A 21,712-nucleotide genomic window follows, 5' to 3' on the forward strand; every position below is an offset into this window, starting at 1 on the left:
ACACTTTGTGGATAGGATATAAGCCCTGTCATATGCAATGTAATCAGATGTTAAAATCTTCCATCATTACAAAATCAGCCTTCTTTAGTGAAAAGTACAATAAATAAGTGATAGGTAGCACTTTGGATTCATCAAAGGCAATGGGTAATTTTGTCCAGCTGAATTCTTCACGATGTTGTAGCTTAAGGTGTGGTCTTGAAAGATGGCTCGTTTGCAGTACCCTGGAATGCATTTTCACATCTGTTTCTACCCAAAATAAGAGCATCTCTCTTTTGATAAATACATCAGCGGTTAATCACATGTCTTTGGGGAAGTGTATGTAGTCTTTTTCCAGGCAGATGTGAGGAAGGTCTGCCTGAATTGTGAGATGACTAAGAACGGTGTGAATGTGAGCAGTGTTGAATTCAAGTTAAGGATCTTGTTTGGGTTCATTGCTGTGCCTGCCTCCTCGTAGCCTCTAGGCAAGAAGAAGTGCATGGGAGCTGACTGAGGCTTGCAAAATACCATGCAGACCTATCTTCAAAGAAGTGGTCAAGTCTCTAAAGCACCAGCAATTCAGTTATTGCTGTAAGGGCAAACATCACTATTGGAGCAATGCAGGGATGGTTGTGACCTTCCAAGGCTGCTGCAGAAACTGTCTGTAAGTGGTCAACCCTTAGGACCCAAGAACAGATATTTCTGTGTCTTAAGGTGAACCGTAGAGTCATGCAAGAGGAGCACGCAGGCTGTGGATCCCACAGTATATATACAAAACCATAGAGCTGCTGGCATCTTCTCCTCAAGATACGCTCAGTGGTATTGAATCTCTTTTTCCTCATCTTTTCCACTCCCACTCATCCTGAGATTTTCCTTCATGTTTCTTTTCTCCAAGGGTCAGAGAGGAAAGGAGCTGCTGCTTGATAGCATGGCAATCTTTTAGTTCACCTTTTAAACTATCATTCCGGGTTCAGCAGCTCCCAATAAGCATCACTTGCAAAGCAGTGAATTTTGTCTTGTCCTCAGAATTCTATAGACAGTCACAAGGCATTGAGCTTGACGCTGCTAAAAGCAGCAACATTTTTAGTATAAAGAAACAGATGTTTGGCCCCAGAACATGGGCGCCACCTTCTAACAAAGGTACTTCCCTAAACACAGATCCAAAGGTCAGGGTGTCCCTCCTTGCTTCCAGTGCACTGATGGACGTGCATATCCTGAGGTACTCACATTTTCTGGCTCTATTATACCCAGAGTATTTGTTCATTCCAAGAAGATTCAATACTGAATTGTGTGACTCTGATAAGCTTGACAAAAAGAAGCGTCTTGTGCTTGCTAGAACAAATATACTGGCTTTCGTAGCAGTGTGAATCCAGCAGGAGAAAAAGGCATAATTAATTACATTTGATCGAGTTCAGAGGCACGAATGTAGTGTCTCCCACATTTCCGTAGTTACTCTGCAACCACTCAAAACTCGAGGGGGCTTCCCAAGAGCACCCTCAGGGATGTGGGAGTCCAAAATATGGGTATCAATTATGCATAATTAAGTCAAATAAGTAGTTTGTCCTCAACCTCACTTTCAGCTGGCCTTGCTTAGAAACAAAACTCCTACAAAACAGGGAAGTTCTTGCAAACGGGAATAATCTTAATAATCTTAACCTTCCTGCTGCCTCAGCTGCTATTTTATGGGTGTAAGAGTGTGCATCTGCCTTGATCCTTCTCCTCTCCCTCTCCCTCTCCTCTTTTTCTTTCTTTTCTTCTTTTTTTTTGTGGGAGGAACATTTCTTGAAAATAGAAACCCTCATAGCTTTTCATGGTGTAGGACACTATGAAATCTTTAATTGGTCTTGAATCTGTTTTTTAAAACATTATCTTAACAAAGAGAAAGAATAGCCTGATTGGGCCAATGGATCAGGCTGCCATCATATTATCCCTGTAGGTTTTCAGGCACAGCATTGGAGAAAACAGTAAATCAAAGAGTCAGCTGAAAATAGATATAGCATACTATTACTGAGTTCTAATTCTGTGTGACAGACATTTTTGAGCGTTTTGAGTGATAACTGCGGAACATCTCCACATTCCCAATCAGGAAATCTAGTCTAAAATTGCTGACTATTTGGGTGCCCAGGCTTGCCCATTGCAATGAGAGCAAAATGTACAAAATACAGCATTGAAACAGATGAATTGATTGAACAGATTGAATCATTATTTCATTATTGCTTACTTAATAGGTGGTTCTTCTGAATCATTTTATATTTAAATGCATTACGATTATAATTTCCTTGGGTACTCACAATCTTTGAGTCAAACTGATATCCCTTTTGATTGTTCTATTACAAACACTAGAAACATGTTCCTTACAAAAGGCTCTTGACTACATTTAATCTAGGTTTAGTTTAGGATATTGGTAGTCTCAAGACATTCAAATGCATTCAGAAGTTGGTGCTTAAGTAGGTTTTGAGCATCATTTCCCAGCTCATCATAAGCTGTACTTTTATTCTCTGCCCACAGAATTTCCTGTAATTCAACAAAGGCCTCTGTGGAAGATTTGGAAATTGCTTAGGCAATCTTGAGGTCCATTGTTTGAGGACTCTGACCTCAGTTTTTAAAGTAGTGGGCCCACTGCTATCTAGTGCTAGTAAATTCTGTTCTCCTCCCAAACAGAAAAAAAATTAAGGCTAAGAATTCCTTCCCTGCGTTACTGCCAGAGGAGGGACTTCTGTAGCAAATTGACTTGTATCCACAAAAACAGTGTGGCAAGATACCGTATGTGGTAATTGTACGCACTGTTCAAAATATTTTAAATGAACTTGTTCTTACAAAGAAATAAGTTATGAAGTTAACTTTTACGTGTGTGTGAATAATTAAACTATTGTCACTACTCTAAATTATCATCTATTGTTAACTTACATCATTAAATCTTGCTTCTTTGCTAAAGAATAATGAAAAATACACTTAATTAACAGTTATTGCAAGCTTGAGGCCATTGATAACACAGTTCTCAGACTGAATTTCACAAGTGTGTTTTGTACTTGACTTGAAATTGCTGCTTTATTCTAAAGCCCTGCACAGTGATGTGGGCATAACAAATTTTGTATCACAAGAACGAACTCCCTTAGTAAATTATGTCACTGTTGGTTAAGATTAGGTTGCTACAAGCAAACAACTTGAGTGTTATTTATTTTTTTTTCCAGTGCAGAGGGCGGAGTTATGGTTTGAGCCTGCTGTTTAAGTTGCTTTTAGCAAATTTATGAAAGGCTTTTGCTGTGTGCCAAATCTGACAAAATCCCACCCTCTTTGCCTCGCAGCTTCACTGTGCCAATCCATCAGAAGATTTTGGGGGGTTCTGTAACAGTTCCCCGAGGAAAGTGACTCTGGTTAATTTCCCTGTTGTTTCGATTACAGAGGTGATAGGGTTTTTTTCCTTGGATATTGTTAAAAAGGCTTGCCAGCACTGTAAAGAATGTGCTGCATTCTTCAGATGAAATAAGGCCAATCAGTGGAATAATGAGGAAAGTAATATCTCCCTAGAGAGTCTGATTGGGTTTTCATCAAATCAGCCAACCTTTTCCAGTCATTTACACCAACATTCACTCCATGCAGGGTGTTATGCTGTCTCAGATTCTTTCCTCCTTTTAAATCCCTTGTGATTATTACTGATAACTAAATAATTGGGATGAGGCAAATTTATGTATATTGTATATGTTCTTCCTTTTAAAATTAATTATTTTGCTCTTATTTTTTTCACATATATTTTAAACGACTCTCCTACCCTGGAAGCTATTCCAAAGAAGAAGGATATGCAAGAGCTGGAAGATTTATTCCTTTGTGACACTGAATGTCCTTTTATTTTTAATATGTGGGGTAGTCTCCCCTGAATGGAAGGTTACCTACTGCTAAGACTACAATGCTGTGACAAGATGCCCAATTCTTGTTGTTAATTAGAGCTTGACACATTTATTTTTATTTATTCATTAATTTACCTTTCTGAGATAAACCTCTAAAATGAGCCATTTAATTTATTGGGGAGTGAGGAAAACAATAGTTACCATGATCTTCCCTTATTTCATGTTCTTTTCTCTGTCAAGAGCACAGCATTAAATGGACGAGGCACATCTAACTACTGAAACAGAAACATGCTCTCTTTCCCTCATACGGAATTCAAACTAAGAAAATGGTCATTTCGGATTTGCAGATAGCTTATGCAGGTGGTTTCTCACTGTACCTACATATATCAATAATCTGTTCTGAAAAATATAAGGATTATGGTGTTGGGCCAGATCGTCCCCATGTGTAAACCAGCTGGTTCTACCGACACCAGTAGCTGTGCTGACTTACGCTTTCTGAGCATTTCACCCAGCATGAGTCCCTTCAGGTACACAGAAACACATGGCAAATTATTGGCTCACCAGGGCTACTGTTCATACATCTCTAACTAGCCCTTTCCTATGAATCCAGGACCTTTTGGTCATCGAATGAGAAATAAGCAGGAGCACAAAAGATGCAGGATACTGCAGAGCTGTGCTATTTAAATGCATTTGCAGACTAAATGTTGCAGTCAGCCTACGGCTGGCAGCTGCATACATGGCTACACAGTACCTAAAATAAGGGGGATTTTTGTTTTCCTTCTGTGCTGGGTAGTGCTCTGCTCTGGAGCACAGACTAAAAGAAAGCTGGTATCCTGTCCAAGTTATCTTCCTTCTATGGCTGGGAGATTAAGAGACAGTGTAGCTTTGTTATACACAAACACATTTATGGCATCTTTGACAAGCTCCTGGACCACATCAGGCATGATCTGATTACTTCACTAAAATTAATGTGGTCTTTGGATGTTTTACACAGCAATCTGGGAGGCATTTATTTCCTGCAGTTGGGGGGGGGGACGACACACACGACATGTTTAGCATGTGAAAGTTTTCAAAATTAACCGAGTTCCATTCACACCAGTCCTCCCACACTGCTCAGCAAATGATTCAAAGCCTTCAGCGTGATTTCATCTGTGCAGACTCTAATCCACTTACTTAATGAAATACATAATTAACATATTATAATTGCAGTAAAGATGGTTTTGACAGAAATCATTTCCCGTATCTAATACCGTGGTAATTTAATCTGTTCCCCACTCCCTAACACGACCCTCCGTGATTAAGTTTCATAAGAATTTTTTTGATTGATTGATTCATCTGACGTGCCTGGGCCCTGCTAAAGGAGTGTCTGTCAGTTTACAGAGCCACGTGATGTTGTGGCAGATGGTTGTGGAGAGGCTCTTTGCGCTGTCTCCCTGTGTGGTCTTTTTTTTTTTCTTTTCTTTTTTTTTTTTTCCTAAATGCCCTGATAATCCAAATACAGCAACCCTGATCCACTAAATCGCTACATGTTTTTATATGCTGTCTTTTAGTTGTGTGTATAGTTATTAAACTAGGGAAGGCAGGATGTGTTAAACTAGGAGGTCTAAATCCTAATGCTGTCATTCACTTCCACAATAAAACAACCCACACAGATACTTTTTATTTGATTTTTCTTTCTGTTTGTTTTCAACACAATCTCTCTAGTCTGTCACTCACTCTCAGGCAGTTACTTGAGTTAAAAGGGCCAGCCAGCCAAGTTATACAGACCTTCTCAGCTAAATATCACTTGTTACCTGCAGGAATATATGGGGAACATTATCAGCCACTGGCTTTTCAAGTCAGACTCAAACGGCTGCTCTCTTGATATGGGTCATGCCTCATGAGATAATATCCAGCAAAAGGTCTGTGGCAAATGATTACTTTCTTTTCATAGACTGAAACCCTATAATTTTTTTTAATGCTGTCACTCTCCAGGGAACTGTGTCCTAGTGACATTGTGAAAAAAACAAATCCCAAAGTGGAGGGATGCTGGGTGTCTTCCACTGACACAAACCAAACCATTTGGCAACATAAAGCATCCTCCTCTCACCTTTATTCCTGCCCCTTACACCACCCTGTGCTCCAATATACCTTTTTCCATCTCTAGTTTGTTTCTCTTATGGTAGGAATTCAACCAATACGGCTCGTTCTTGTCCTGCATTTTCCTCTCTCTCAGTGGCTTGCGTGCAGATAGCCAGTTCTCCAGCAGGTCTGGTGAAAAGCAAGTAACTGTCTGTGTTTGGGACAGATGACAGAAAGACAAAGACTTGCCACTGTCAAGGCAGCCAGTCATTGTCAGAACTGAGATTAGAGCCGCTTGCTCTAATTAGATGCTCAACTTGCTGAAACAGACCATCCTGTTGCAGGTTTGGGCATTGGTGCCTGCAAATTTTGTTATCCACAGCTGGGAGGTTCCCTGACGCTTGAGCAGGACCAGTGGCAACATTTGCTCTTTGTGGCTTGCTTTTATTCACAAAATGGTCTGCACTGTAAGGTAATACTGTATGTGAGAGGGCATGGGGCTGTAGCATAGGTGTTTGGGCCTTCCTCTGGGGGCAGGCAGGAGGGGGACAGACAGGTTGAATTGTGTGAGCTGCTTTGCCCCTGGGACAAAGTGGACATGGATTTTTCAGGGTTTCTATCTTGGAAGAGGGCAGATTAGGGGTGTTTAAGCCTTTTTAAGTCCCTTGATTGTCTAGACTTTTAAAAATCTCAAGAGGTGAGACAGCACCACAGCAAGATAATGTTAGTGGAAGTTCAAGCCTCTCTTCATAGCACAACATGCACCAGCACTGGCATCCAAGCAGTGGGGGAATCCCTTAGGGTCCCATTTTGCTTTGCAGTTATATCAGTTTGCAACACCAGTTGGTGCCAGGCAGTATGGCACTAGGAGCAGTATTGCAGGCCAGTTCCCAGTCTGGTAGCATGTGGGATGCCGACATTAGTGATTTATGGTTTGTAAGAGCTGAAGCATACTGCAGGCACAGAGACCACGGTCAGCTTCTGTGTGCCCCAGCTGCCGGAAATCTTTTGAGTAGCAGTCCCTTGGCTCTGTTGGTCAAAAGGTGGATGAAGGTGGTGAAGTTATGAACAGTGAGCAAATCTTTGCTTCCTGTCAACCTGAGCCTTAATTTTTTGGCTTTCCCATAAGTACAAATAGTCTCAAAGGGTCTGGTGGGAAATGTTGCTTATGTGTCACAGGGCAGAGACCTTGGTCTTAAAAAAAATGCTGTACACAGTTGCGTATTGTGGCATTCATTCTGGTTAACACCTGGAATGTCCAAGTGGGTGTATTGAATGACAAGGAGGGTAGAGAGAGTAGAAAATAACGGAAGATAATTTACTGCCTATCTTTGCTTTTTTTTGTTATTGCGCTTGATAATAAGTGAAAAGTGACTCAGGCTCCAGCCTCTGTGATGGTCGTAATGTACCAAAGGGACTCAAGGTAGAGCTGACCCCTCTGTCCCACTGCCCCACGTCCTTCTGAACACTAGATCTTGGGCAAGTGCTTCTGACAGAAGCTTGCACTCATGAAAGCCTCAGTCTTCTTCCTAGTGGGAGGATACGTGAATCATTTTTGATGATGTGAAGCTGCATTTAATTGCATACTTTCATAAACTGAGGGAGTACCAGTGCTTGACAACATATTAGGTTTGTGGGTTTTTTGTTAGATGATGCAACATGCAGCATATTCATTCATTTCAGCAGTGTTTTTAACACTAATAGGGACTTAGGTGCCCAATTTCTGTTGATGAGCTGATGCATTAGTTATGGTTTATTTGCCTACCAGTTCTCACTGACCTATATACTACTGGTGTGTTTGCATAAAAACTTATGCCAAGATTATCCTATAGTAAGTGAAGTCTTTCCGCGGCGCATCTGAATTCGCCTTCCCTCCTAGTGACAGATTGTAAGTGCACTGATCAACAAAAGCTCTGCTTTTCCCATTGAATTGTGAAACACTTACCTGGGAACAGCTTGAGCACAGAATGCGAGACAAATTAAGAGGCATCTATGTAAAAGGAGGAGGACAAAGATTTTGAAAAAATAAAATCAATGCAAATGGTCAGTTTATTAATACACTGGCACAAAACCACAAGTGCGGACAATATACTCACCCGCCCCAAACCCATACTGAGTTCAAGGAGGCCGCACAAAATGATGCACACCAGCTCCTATATCCGAGTCAGTGAACTCATTGAACTTGACTGAAATTCCTGTCGGAGCATTTTCTTTTTCCTATGAGTGTGAAGGGAGGGGGAGGCTCCTTTGTGAGTGGCAAGTGTACATGAACACCACCACATCAACTGCCAATATGTTATGAGGCCTTGGTAACAATCTGGAGTCTCTGGGGAGCTCTGCTGCAGTTCAAGTGAGTATCAGACAGAGAGAAAACAATTTCTGGTGCCAATAATGCAGCACAGATGAAAAATGTTTTAATATTTGAAGCTGCTTTATGGCAGAAGCAATGACAGTGATGGAGTCAATGTCAGCTTTTTTCCTTTAAATGTCATCTTTCGTCTATGAGTTTTTTCTGCTCTGGAGGCATGCAAGCCTGATGCTGACTGTTTGCAACCATTGATCATTGATTTTATTCTAAATGGAAAGCTTGCCAGAAGACTAGAAATTCTGGAATTTATTAGGATTTCTTTAAGAGGCACTTTAGCTCAACAGTTCTCATTACTGTCTTTACAATGTTACTTATTTTTCTTTTTATGTCATATGATTTGTAAAGGGTTAGTACTCAGAGAACAATATACGATTAAACCATTGTGCATGCTGGAGTTGCAAGCTTAGAGAGGAAAAAAGGATTCTAAGGAGGGCTAAGCACATATCTGAGTGTTAAACAACAGCTAATGTCTCTTCAGAACCAAAAGCTCTATTTTGAAATCTGTGGACATGATTTTTATTAAACAGCAGTTTTGATTAAATAAGGTCACTCTTAAATTACTAATTCTTAAAAACATAAATAAAAGGGCTAAACCATCTTTATATTCTGACATTTAGTGCATAAGCAACGTACTGTGTGTACCAAATGTCTGAATATAATGAAAGTTTGTCCCGTTAAACTAATACTACTGATGGGCAAAAATGTCTTGGTCTCTAATAGCTCTTCAATGTATTTATTTACAGTGACATTATTCTGAATGTGCCAGCTAGGAGTGGTTTAAGGCTTTATTACATATTAACATTTAACATATTTGTCTGCTTATGTATAAGTGATTATTCTTCATTTGGTTAAAAAGAATCCATTTACGATTATACAGTAGGCTAAATGTTTTCAGTTTGTGATATGTTTCCATTGGCACAAGACTAGTTCAAACAGGTATGTTAGCTCTTGGCTGACATGCCTGACATTCAAGCTTTATTACGGAGCAGTGTACCCAGGGAATGTGAATTATAGTGAGTATCAGCCTTGGCCTGTTAAAAGCATCATTCAGCCTAGTTGATTATGGAATTTACTCTGGAGTTTGGGTCTGAAGATCCATCTACTGAACTGATGCTGTTTATTTGTTTAGTCACAAATAAGTTGCAGACCAGACAAAGGGAAAATCATAGTGGAAAACAGGCTGATTGAATAGCAATGACCAGGGAAAAGCAAAATCTTGCAGAGTAAAGAGCCAGTAGTAAAGTTTATTGCCACTGTTTAGATAAAACTAATTCTGGCAAACCCTTTAATAAACCATCAAGTGTAGCACTTGAAATGTAAAAGAAAACTTTCCGGAAAATAAAATGACCATCTGCAATGTTACCTTAGATGCTGTAAATGGACTTTCTGGTATAGTGGGGTCTATTGTACCCCATTGATCAAGTTGCTTTTAATGTTTATAGTAATGAACTGTCCTGATCTGCAACGCCACATATAATACAATGGTTGTATTGTAACTGGGGTAGAGGAACAGCAGAATGTTGTCTGCTTGCCTCAACACCGACTATTCTGCACAGGCCATATCCCCACATACTCATTCTCATACTTGTTAACAGGTGTGTTTCTGTGTCTGCAGCAGTGAAACTCAGGTAATAAAAATGGCATATTTTCTTTTATTGTTGGATAACCTATGTTTACTTCTGCATAGATTGCCACCAAAAGGGCTTGTTTAGAGTTGTTCTACACCCAATGATCTGTTGTTTCTGGCAAGGTTTTAAGCATTCTCTGATGAGATCAGACTCTTTGGCTAAGTGCAATAATTGGGAAATACTGAATACTACCCAGCAGCCATTTCTTGAGAGTACTATTTAAAAGTCTCTGCTACTAGGAATATCCATAAAGTGCAACACCATTTGCATGAACCATTTGTGCATTTTGGAAGGTGTATCTTCAGAGATGTTCTATCAAGTGCCCTTACAGCTTAAAATCTTAATGAACATTTGCAAAATAACCATGAATTTCCCTAATAGGAACAGCTGGAAGCTTATCTGACAGTTTTGGTCTCTGTTTGTGAACCAGGGAATCCTAAAAAAAATATTTAATATGAAGTGGTGACAGTGTCTTATGCTTCCGTGGCATAGAGATCCTCCTTATCATTATTAATCTGTGTTGTAGCAGAATCTAGAGGCTGCAGTGGATTTAAGGGTCCCATTGTGTTAGTGCTGCACATATACATTACAGATATTTCTTGCGCTTAGGAACTTAGTTTCAAAAGAATGAGGCAGCACAGGCAGAATGACTGTGGGAAATGACTATGAGATGTGCTATTGATAGCCAAGATCATACAGTTTGGGGGTGGAAGTGAGATTTAGTGGGTTTTAGTTTAGTGTCTCGCTTAGCAGATTGTTTCATACCCTTCAAGAACCCCATATTTTTCCGCATACTGTTACAGGCTTCTGCTTGGACAAATTATTGGTTGTTTACAGGTCTTTCCTTCCATCAGGAAGTGACTGGCAAAGGAAGGCCCCACAAAAAGTGATCTTTAAAAAAAAAATTAAGTCAAAGTAGTCCACAAAGAAAAATTTAGATTTTTGTTCCTTGGTTGGGAAAAGGATTTTAAGGAAAAGCAAACCTAACTTTTCCACTCTTAAGGGGATTGCTGCTAAGTGGCAGCAGAGGACCACAGAGGCAGTGGCGAGTGTGTTGAGAACAGTGATATTAAAAAGAAAGGAATTTTGGGGGGAACCCTGAAATTTTCTAGAGAAAATAACTTCAGCTGAAAATCATTGAGTAGCTCCAGTAAGGATGTTACTCCTTTACACTGGGAATCAGTGACTTTAGCATTCCTGTGCTCAGCAATCCACAGCTTTGTGAATTTTTCCATCTTCCTTTACAAATATTCAGCTAACATCAGTGAAAGGAGTCAGTTCCTTCACCGTGAGGAGCTTAGCCTTGCAAGAAACCTCCTCCTGCTAATCCATATTCAGAGAAGCCCTGAGGGAGCTATCAAGACTATTCTGAGAGTCAATTACCCACCCACGAAAGGATTACAGGATCCTGGCCCCGCTCAAGATCCCCAGCTAGATCAACACATGTCAGTGTTTGACAAAGGTTTATGCTGATAGTACATTCAATGCGCTGATGCCCCCAGGACTGTTCCTTAGAGACCTCTCAGCTGAGAGACTGAAGAGCAGAGGCTTGATTTTGGAGTCGGGGAAAGCAATGGTCACTGGTGACTTCCAGTAGGGTAGCATCAAGCCACCAATACCCTTGTGAGTGACAGTAGCAGAAATAGAGGGCAGTAGGTAAGGGTATCCTGGTGTAAAACACTTCTGCAGTTTCTGTTCTGACAAGGGAAGGGTTGAAGCTGCAAGGCAGCCTCCTTGCTCCTCCAGCGAGGAAAGTATTAGCTGCAATAGCTGACCTCAGCTCAGCTGGGCTACCCCAGGGTATGGGGACACATTTGCTCCATGGAGTCAGTCAGGCTGCTGGTACCATGCCCCACATCATCCTTCTCATCTTCCAGATGATGGGAGAGATGGGGCAATCACCCAGTATTTCACTCCTGATGACACCAGGCTGGGACACAGCTGTGATCACCCTGTCACAGTCTGCACCTATGTGACTAAAGAGAAAAGTTCAGCTGCCAAGATATTCAATCTGGAACTCCTCATTAAAAAAAAAAAAGGAGCTATTAGACATTATATCTTTAATAAATGGCCTATATATTATGACATAATTTAATTTAGTGCTCAGAATGTATTATGGCTACCATAGCAGTTTTACATTTATAGATTTCATAGTTTTTCTTCTATAAAACAACTACAATCTGTACCCCTTCCAGATAATTACAATAAAATGCTTCCATTCACACTGACAATGTAAACTAAGGGTAGAGGTGTGTAAATTCTGACTCAGGTTTATAGCCTTGCAGGCTGCTGAAATTGCCTAGGTTTAGCATCCCCTGACTAAGGTGCCTTCTGGGGTCGGGTCCTGGGGGAGACCTGCCTGGTGGGCATCATGCCCATTGCTAGGAGATCCTCGGGGTTACTGCTGAGGCACCGTGTTTGTGGGGATGGTTGAAAGGATATTGAGAAAATGAAAGGAGTTGAAGGTAGATACTCATTTAGGCTGACCTGGAAAAAAGAGAGTACCAGACCTGAGTATGATAGGACTTATTGGGAAGAAGAGAGGAAATCAGCTGTAAGAGATGCAGTTTGAGTGAGTAGGATGGAGGGGAATGAAGCTTTGAAACTTAAATGACAGGTTCAAAAAGTATGTGTGATCTGAGAAAATGCAAAACAAGGTGAGAGAGCAACAGACATGTTATAATGGGATTCATTTTCCTATCATGGTGTAGTGTATTTATTCAAGAGCTATTTGCATACGGAAGTCCTGCTAAAAGCAATGCTGTTCTGGTTTCAGCTGCGATAGGGTTAATTTTCTTTCTAGTAGCTGGTATAGTGTTATGTTTTGGGTTCATCTGAGAAGAATGTTGATAACACACCAATGTTTTCAACCTTTGCAAAGTAGTGTTCAGACTAAGTCAAGGATTTTTCAGCTTCTCATGCCCAGCCAGCAAAAAGGCTGGTGGGAGACAACATGTTGGGAAGGGACACAGCCAGGACGCATGACCTAAGCTGGCCAAAGGGGTATTCCATACCATGTGACGTTATGCTCATTATATAAACTGGGGGGAATTGGCCTGGGGGGGCGGATTGCTGCTCGGGAACTGACTGAGCATCAGTCGGCAAGTGGTGAGAAATTGCATTGCGCATCACTTGTTTTGTATGTTCCAAACCTTTTATTATTATTATTGTCATTTTATTATTACCGTTATTAGTTTCTTCCTTCCTGTTCTATTAAACTGTTCTTATCTCAACCCATGAGTTTTACCTTTTTTTCTGATTCTCTTCCCCATACCACCAGGTGGCGGGGAAGTGAGTGAGTGGCTGTGTGATGCTTAGTCACTGGCTGGGGTTAAACCACAATAAATTCTTTTAAATTTTTTTTAATTAAAACATCAAATCAAAGATCCCTAATGCCTGTGGAAAAAGTTATCAAAATCCTTTCTTATTTCAAAATCCCCAAACTTAAAATAAACTTGTGTCAAGAAAAGCAATAATTCCAAGTTAACAAAAATACAACACGGTACTTAATGGACTTTCTCTCTTTATTAATTAACAAATAGATTTCCGATATCTGCACAAATCAGTTAAAAATGAGCTACCATCTACCTTTGATACCCTATTTGTTTAAGCTTTCCCCAACCTGTTTATAAACTCAGCTTGTAAGAGTGTCTAAGAAACAGCAAGGACTTTTGCTCCTGTGGCAATCCTTACTCTCAAACCCATGTTCTTAATGACTATGCTGGAGAGGGGTCATTCCTGATTTTTCAGTCGTGCCCAAGTGCAACAAATGGAAATGTTTTTTGAGCTTGTAGTCCTCCTTACACAGTAATAAAAAATGCTCTAAAGAGCTCAAATTGTTTCTGGGGTGCAGCTTGGTCAAATATTTTTATGATCCCTTCTTAAATTTTCTGATTTTTTGAGGGTCTCTTTTGAGGAGAGAAGATGCCAAGTTTACATGGATCAGAGGTGACCAGTGTTTGTAGCAGCAAACACCACTGCTACTACAATTCCAATGAGGCAAATGTATATGTGAGTTTCTATTTGTACATACAATAAAAATATGTCCAATTCCACATCCACATGGCAGCCCAAGTATATTTGACAACCCAGTTTTTGACACTTTACAATGTGGCCCCAGGTCTAATAACCTTCTTCAGCAGATGCTGCTTTTGTATGTTTTTAATCACAAATCATTCCTTATCTATTAACCAATCATATTTGCTAACTGGATTGCTTGTGAAGACCTCTTATTGTAATTAGCATGCTTCAGTTGAAGAGTAAACAAATATTCTAACAAACTACTACGACATAAGTTGATTTTCTGTTACTCAATCACTACCATTGTGGATACAGCAAATTTTGAATTAAACATCTCTCCAAGATTTAATGATCTCAGTCAAGAACATTTTAATTAAATTAAGGGTTTGAAACTTTTATTTTTGACAGAGAATGAATAAATCAGCAAAAGGTGAATCTGGTTCAATGAAAAACTTGATCCAGAGAAATAGTCTTGGAAATAATTAAAATTGCATTGACCAACTGTGCTCAAAAGGAAGAGTAAGTATTTTGTCAAAAGAGGCTAAAACATAATGTACTACACCATGTTCAAAGTATTGTTATAGGAAGATGAGCATTTGCCTATGTAGCAATAGCCCTCTGACGAGGAGGTCATGTCTTCCACCACCACCAGACCTCTGTTCTGTCATCCTTGTGTTTGAGTTGAGAGATGTGAACGTTGGGGTATTTCATGAACTATATTAGGAACATTTTGGGAGCTCTAGATATAGTGGGGGATCTGGCTGATATGACCGGTGCACTGAGTTTGTGGTCTGTAGTTTGCTGGCTCTCCTACTGGTTACTCATCCCTGAAGCTGCAATATACTACATTTACTATCACCTTTTGTTTTACTGGCAGAATAAATAGAACTGGACATCAATCCAGAGCAACAGATTTATGTATATAAAAACTGTATGACTAACATACTCAGATCAACCAAACAGCATATGTCTGGCTCCTTTATTTTAAGTTTATACCATGTTTTGAAACACATGCACACACACTCACAGGCACACACCTATCTCTGGATATTTAATCGGTCAAATTACCTGGGAAGTAGATTTTGTGTAGTGAATATATTATGAGCTACCAAGAAATATAAGTTTACTGAAAATACCTCTCTGACATCTGTAAAAAAAATTTCAAGGTTAAAGTGACTCAAGGATCCAATCTACAGACGCTCACTCATACACTAGACAATATCTCTTTTCATATTCCTTAAACCACTGCATGCAACTCTCCTAATCTTAATAGTACTCTGGAGAGTGTGGAATGGCCAAAACATGAAACAGAATAAACCAAATATACAGAAAACTGTTGCATTTGCATTGCAAAACGTTGTCTTGGGTTTGAAAATAATGGAATGACAGTTTGTCCTCTAAACAGTGACCCACCTCCTTAACCTTTAAGTATCATCTGCCTCGGCAGCCCTCAATGCTTTTTTTTACAGATGAAAATAGGGCCCATAGGACTTAGGACAGATCAGGTAACAGGGCTCCGTTAACAGCTGGGCTCGTTCCTAAAATAGTACATCAAAAAACCCCAAACTAAAATAAAAGAGGTCTAATTTAGAAATGGATTTATTTGGCTACACTGAAACCTGCAGAATAGAGGAAGGGAGAGAAAAAAGAGTGTAACCTGGGGGAGGGAACAGAAACCTAACAAAGATGGGCACTTCCCTGAAGCATGCTGTGGAAATCTTTCCTCAGTCATGTCCTGGTGGGCAGTAAAAAAAAAAACGCAAAATGGGAGAATGTTTTTCCAAACTCCATTCATATTAATCTTAGGTCTGTGTAGATCAGCGGTCAGATATCCTGCAGAATATGTGAGAACATGCATATCTCCTTTTCTTTTCCTGGGCTGCCTCCTCTTCCTCCAGGAAAGCAGCCAGCTAAGTGATAATTGTGGACATCCACCTTTCAGATTGAATGCAGCATGAGAAGAGCAGAATTCCTAGGGTTTCCTCATTTTAGTAAGAGGAATCTTTTTTCTGTGAATCTCCTCACTACAACTCCACTTACAGGCCAGATCTATTTTCTGATGCGTATTGTCTCAACCTCTTTTAAGTCTAAGATTCTCTTTCTAGTCCTTGCAGCTAGATCTCTTTGGCAGGCCATCACAGTTTCAAGTCACAAGTACTGCAAGCTCTGCTGTAGCCTGTTTAACCCCCTTCACCCTCCAAGAAATCAAATGACACCAAAAGGAAGGTCTAAACAGGGGTTTCGAGGTATCGTGTCAGAAAAATGGCAATTTCAGTCTGTAAAATGACACTGTAGAGAAAGGATGGGTTGTTCTTAGGGTATTTGTCCCAGTTTGTTGAAATGGTCAGCATTGCCCATGGAAATATTTTTGCATCTTCCTGGTGAGAGGCTGTCTTTGTTCTCTTGATAAGATCTGTGAACACTAATGAAAAATTTGTCTTTCCCTCCCAGAACTGGTTTTACTGGCTTTGCCTTCCCTCCTCATAGGATGGAGGGCAAAATACAACAGGAAACAGAGACAATAATATTAAGTGTGCAAAGGAAAAAATGCTATAAATATTTTGGTTGAAACAGCAGAGAAATTAAAGATAAAAGTTAAATGGAAATAAAGGCAGTCAGATGGTTATTATATGTTGCTATAAAATTCAAGAGCTGTTAGAAAAGGTAGATCAGGATTTGCTTTTAAAAAAATGACAGGCCTGTAAGAAAGCAATATTTTTGATTGATAGAGATTTTAATTGCTCTGATATTTATTGGAATGACAGCTATTAGGAACTGAAGCAGTGATAAGGGATTCTCTGAAGCTTGAGGGTATTTGGATAAACACCTCAAATTTAAATGCCTATCAGAAGCTTATTAAAATTATTAAAACCTTGAATTTTTCATTTGGGCTAAAAGTCTTTGAAAAGAGGTTCGCTTGGAAAATTTCTTATGAAATTATACAGATTCTATTAGTGATGACTTTTTCCTTCTCTTCTCTTCTCTTGAGAAGTATGTGTGAGCTAGAATAGGCAGGAAATGCTGACATGTATATCTGCAGAGATTATAGTGTTAAGGACAAAATTCATGTGGGTAAAACATGTTCCAGAAAAATGTGTAGCCTTAGAATTAAAAAATGGGGTTACTTCCCCTCACAATTCAGGTTTTATTTTTAGGAGATTTAATCTGCACATGTGCTATTTTCCATCTATGGCAGCTCTAGGTTTTTAGAAAGTTAATTACTTGCTTAGGATACGTAATTGGAAAATTTAATCCTGAATTATTAACAGTTCTGTTCTGGATTCCTGACTTTTCTGTGGTCCAAAATGATTTTTCAGAACTGTTGAGCATCCGCAAGCTGAACCAAACAAAGAAGGCTGTCATTGTTTCAGAGACCGGGGGATGAGAAAGTTCCAAGTGTGGTCTTCGCATCACAGCTTTGCTGATCTATGTGTCTTTTATTATCCCATTGAGATGAAACACGAATGGCAAAGTTAATAAAATGGCCATTCATTATCTTTCATGCATATTTCCTCTTTTTTAATGTTTTATTTAGTCATTTGCACGTTAAAAAGCAAGAGGATAGAACTCTAGTGCTATTTAACCTTGTGACACTGGTCATATGAAGGTAGGATGTTTCTTTCTTTCCCCCTGCAGATGCCATGCCAGTTACATGACAGTCATGACCATTATGATTGGCTAAACCAGTTCCCTGGGAGATGTGTTAATAAAATGTCTAAATTATACATTGATTAAGTGCATATGTTAAATAGTGACAGTTGGATACACAGTCTAAGTACAGGTACACTTGGAAAGAAATATTTTTGTGGGTACTTTGAATTAGTGGGATGGTATATAATTGTAAAAACTTGAGTTGTTGTTTCCAAGAGTATTGGAAAAGGATGATGTGAGGAAGCTGTCACTATTTCTAGAATGATAGTCTAGGATGATCGGATCAGATCACAAATGAAATATAACTGTGCAACAGTAGCACCCTGCTGCTTTACAGAACAGAGTTTAAATGGCTAAGGATTTTCAACTAGATGTCATGAAATGGTAGGGAGTGGATCCTTCCAATATATGCATATGTTGTGAATCAGCAGTGCCATAAACTGTTGCAGAAAAAAAAAAAAAGTGTTAGAATCAAGGAAGGTAGTACAGGCAGCTGTTGCATGAGTTTTGGAAGGAAATGGAGAGCGAGGGGAGATTTAGGGAGAAAGAAAGTGATGCCCTATATTCTAGGGGTAGATAGAAATGTAATAGAATTAGCTGAGAGGTACCGAGAAGAGTTAGGCTGAAAAAGTAAGCACTGACAAAAAGGAAGACTCAGTCCAGAGAGTTTCAAATACACATATCTACTTTGGAGGTGTTATTCGCAACATCCTTCAATCCTTTCACATGCGGTTTTCTTTTTGTCAGTTTTTATCCAGTCAGCTCTGTTTGATGTTGTATCCCTTAATAATTTCTTTGTATCTTTTCCTCCTTCCCAATCTTTTCCTCTTCCTGTCCTCTTCTATTTAGTCCCTCAGTGTGGGACTCTATTCATTAATGCTTGCAGTGGAATGCTTCTGAAATGCTGCACTAGAAGAAGGGCAGAGTATGTCTACTAAATACATGCAACAGCTTTCCTCTCTTTATGGTACAGAGCAGATTTCACTCAATGTATTGCATATATATTATACTATTTCAGTCTCCTGGATATTTGGGAAATTTTGCTATTTGAATTTTAATGTTAAACTCAGAACTGTAGCTTTGAGTTGATTTTATTCTTCCATGTACCACGAGGATATATCAGCCAATAATGAGGAATGTGAAAAACAAGATGCAGTGGAGAGTCAATAATCCAAATACTTCTGTATATCACACATCCTCCAGACTGTTAGCAAATTTCTCTTTGATAACAACATGTTTTCTTTCGCACTGGCAAAATAACATGACATAACCCTTGGCATTTGAGAAGAACATGTATTTTTTTCAGATGGGTTAGTTCAGGTAAGCAGGTCTGATTCAAATACTTAGCAGATTGTCCATAAATTTGACATTCATGGGAAGTTGTTAATTCTGAAGTGATCATAAACACTCACAAATGCAGAGACTTCAGTTAGCGCATAACTCATGGAAGATTAGAAACCGAGATGGTTGCTTCTGACAAATCTTTCATTGATGTGTGTGCCTAACCATCAAAAGACGAACAAAGAATCAACATGTTTCATAAAATACTCTTCTTATTTATTTTAATTCTTCTGTAAAAGTATTTGACATCTTTTTAGATTATTTCTTGGATTTACTTTTTGTTGCAATCAATCTTGATTCAACAAAATATTCTTACCAAAACATTTTTAATAATGAAACAATTACAGCAGTAAATTTACATAACCAATGAGTTCCTTCATTGTTTCTTTTTACTACAATATTCTTTTCTTGATTTCAGAGTAGTGTCTGCTAGTCAGTGTGGACCAAAGAAAATAGTTTAGTAGAAACTGATTGAATTTCTTCATTAAGGCTTAAAGTTAAAACAGCTTATTGGATAATTCTTCATAATTGCCGTGACTCTGTAGTTCTGGGTTAAATCTAGGGGCAGCAGCACTGCAGTAGTTAGACTGTTCCAGCAAAAATTCCACACCAGCTTTGGAGAAGTAAAAGCCAGGCTGTCTGCACAATAATTGTAATTCCTGCCACCCACAAATGTGGTGCGACCCTTGATTTTTTCCTGCCCATGTGACCGTCCTTGGAGGAACAGTGGGCACTTAGTGCCAAATATTTCTGTGAGGACCTCCACAGTAATTCTTGCTATGTCCACCAGGATACATCTGTTCGCTAGTGGAGTAAATCAAGGACCAACCCAAACATAAGCTATATTTTGTTCTGAGATTTAACTGCAGAGAACAGGGCACGGGTAGCATCCGTGCTTGCCTGTCCATGTGTCAGGCTGGACCAGGAGCAGGCTGCCAGGCACTGCGAACTTCTGCAGCACTGGAGGGCTGCTTTCACCGACGCCCATCTCTGGGGCTGTGGCACAGGCTGCCTGCCCACTGTGCTGCACTGGGACTTGTGTCTGAATCACTTTGCACCTCAGTCCATGCCAGGTAGTCACCAGAACTCATTTGGAGGTGTCGAGCACTGCGTTGGGCCATGTAAACGTGACCTCTAATAAAGGCTTAAATAAGGCTGCTGCGGTGGGTGGGTGGACCTTCAGCTCTAAGCTTGCTCTGGATGGGCAAAGTCGATCATTTTGTTCTTGCTTTTCCGCACTGTTTGGGGACTTAACCTCTTCTAAAGTCATTCTATCTCCTTCCAAAATGAGTGGCAACTGGTTATGATGCCAACTACATCTTACAATTAAACGAGTCTTGTAGCAAACTCTGTGTGCACAAGTGCTAGATTTGATGGTGTTCAGCAGCTTTCCTAAGTTCTATTTCAAATGATCTAAATGGTCACAATAAGTTTTCCTCAAATTTTCCCATCATTATTCTAATCAAGAGACCTGAAAGAAGGATGGGGTCCCCCCCATATTTTGCAGCAGGCATGAGGGTAAATTCCTGCTCCTGTTCTTTTAAATAGTTTTAGCTCTGATTCTTCTACTGAAGTGACTAGCAGCTTCCTTCATGTTGTCCGAAATAGTGCCATTGTGAAATAATCCAGGTATGTGGGTGCAACTAACGAGGAGAGTAAAACAGAAGAAGCAAACTTCAGAGCAAGATTAAAAATATTCTATGGAAATAACCTGTCTAGGTTTTGACAGATGAAATTTGAAGACAAATTATTTGTCTTTAAAGCAAAGGCATTTTTAAAAGAAAATTTAAATGTAATGCATGAGGAAGAGTTGTGCTGATCCAAAAAAGGCGGATTAACTGACATGATCTTGATTGTAGGGTCATTATACTGCTACCTTGGAAAAAATAAAACAAACAAAAAAAGTTAACAGGAGGTCAGGGCAGTGGCTTTTAGCGGCTTAGCCCACAGGGGAAAAAATGTAACATACAGAACTGCAGAATGTAGAATTGCCTGATTATGGGAGATTTATGGGCTTTGTGGTAACAGGGGGCCATGTTGCGTTTCTACCACAGTCCTGCTGTCCACAGGCCTGGGGGAGGGAAAGCAGGCAGAAACAGCCTTCCCCAGAAATGTTTCCTGAAACGAGGGCTGCAGAAAAACTATCTGGCTCTCTGGTTTGACTTAGCAATCAGGTTGCGCTGGAGCTGTGACATTCCAGTCACTTCTGCAGCAAAAATCTTTGTACGGAGGAAAAAAAAAAAAAAAAGAAATTTTGCTAGATTGATAAAATGTGCTCATCACATAATCTTGTAGTGCTGCTCCGACAGAAAAATGTATAACAATATGTGCAATTTATTGATAAATGTCAGCCTAAATAGTCTGCGAGAGAAGGGGGGGAGAAGAAAGCTATACATTTCCCACAAGCACCCCCTCAGGCAACAGCTTGAGCAAATACAATACATGCGATGCAATAAACTAAGATTATGGGACTTCACTGCAGACAAGTGTGGCCTTCACTGTAGGCTAAGTAGGCAGTCACCTCAGCACTATATTTAAAGGGGCACTGGAATAACAGAGATAACATGGTCATTCTCCAGTACTCCAGTTCAGCCCAACTCTTCTATGACTGTTTCAATAACACTTGTCTTTCTGTCTGATAGGACCTTTCTGTCATTTTTACGTAGAACCTCAGGACTTGCACATCTTCAGCGTTGCTCACATGCATGATTTTTATCAATGCAAGGGCAAGCATTAGTGTGAGCTTGATTTAGAGCAGAGCTGCTTACTCCAGTTTCAAGCCCCTTCAGGCTGTGGTTGCCTGCCCTGGATTCTTTCCACAT

The sequence above is a fragment of the Haliaeetus albicilla genome, chromosome 10, assembly GCF_947461875.1.
Source record: "Haliaeetus albicilla chromosome 10, bHalAlb1.1, whole genome shotgun sequence".
NCBI classification, from domain to species: domain Eukaryota; kingdom Metazoa; phylum Chordata; class Aves; order Accipitriformes; family Accipitridae; genus Haliaeetus; species Haliaeetus albicilla.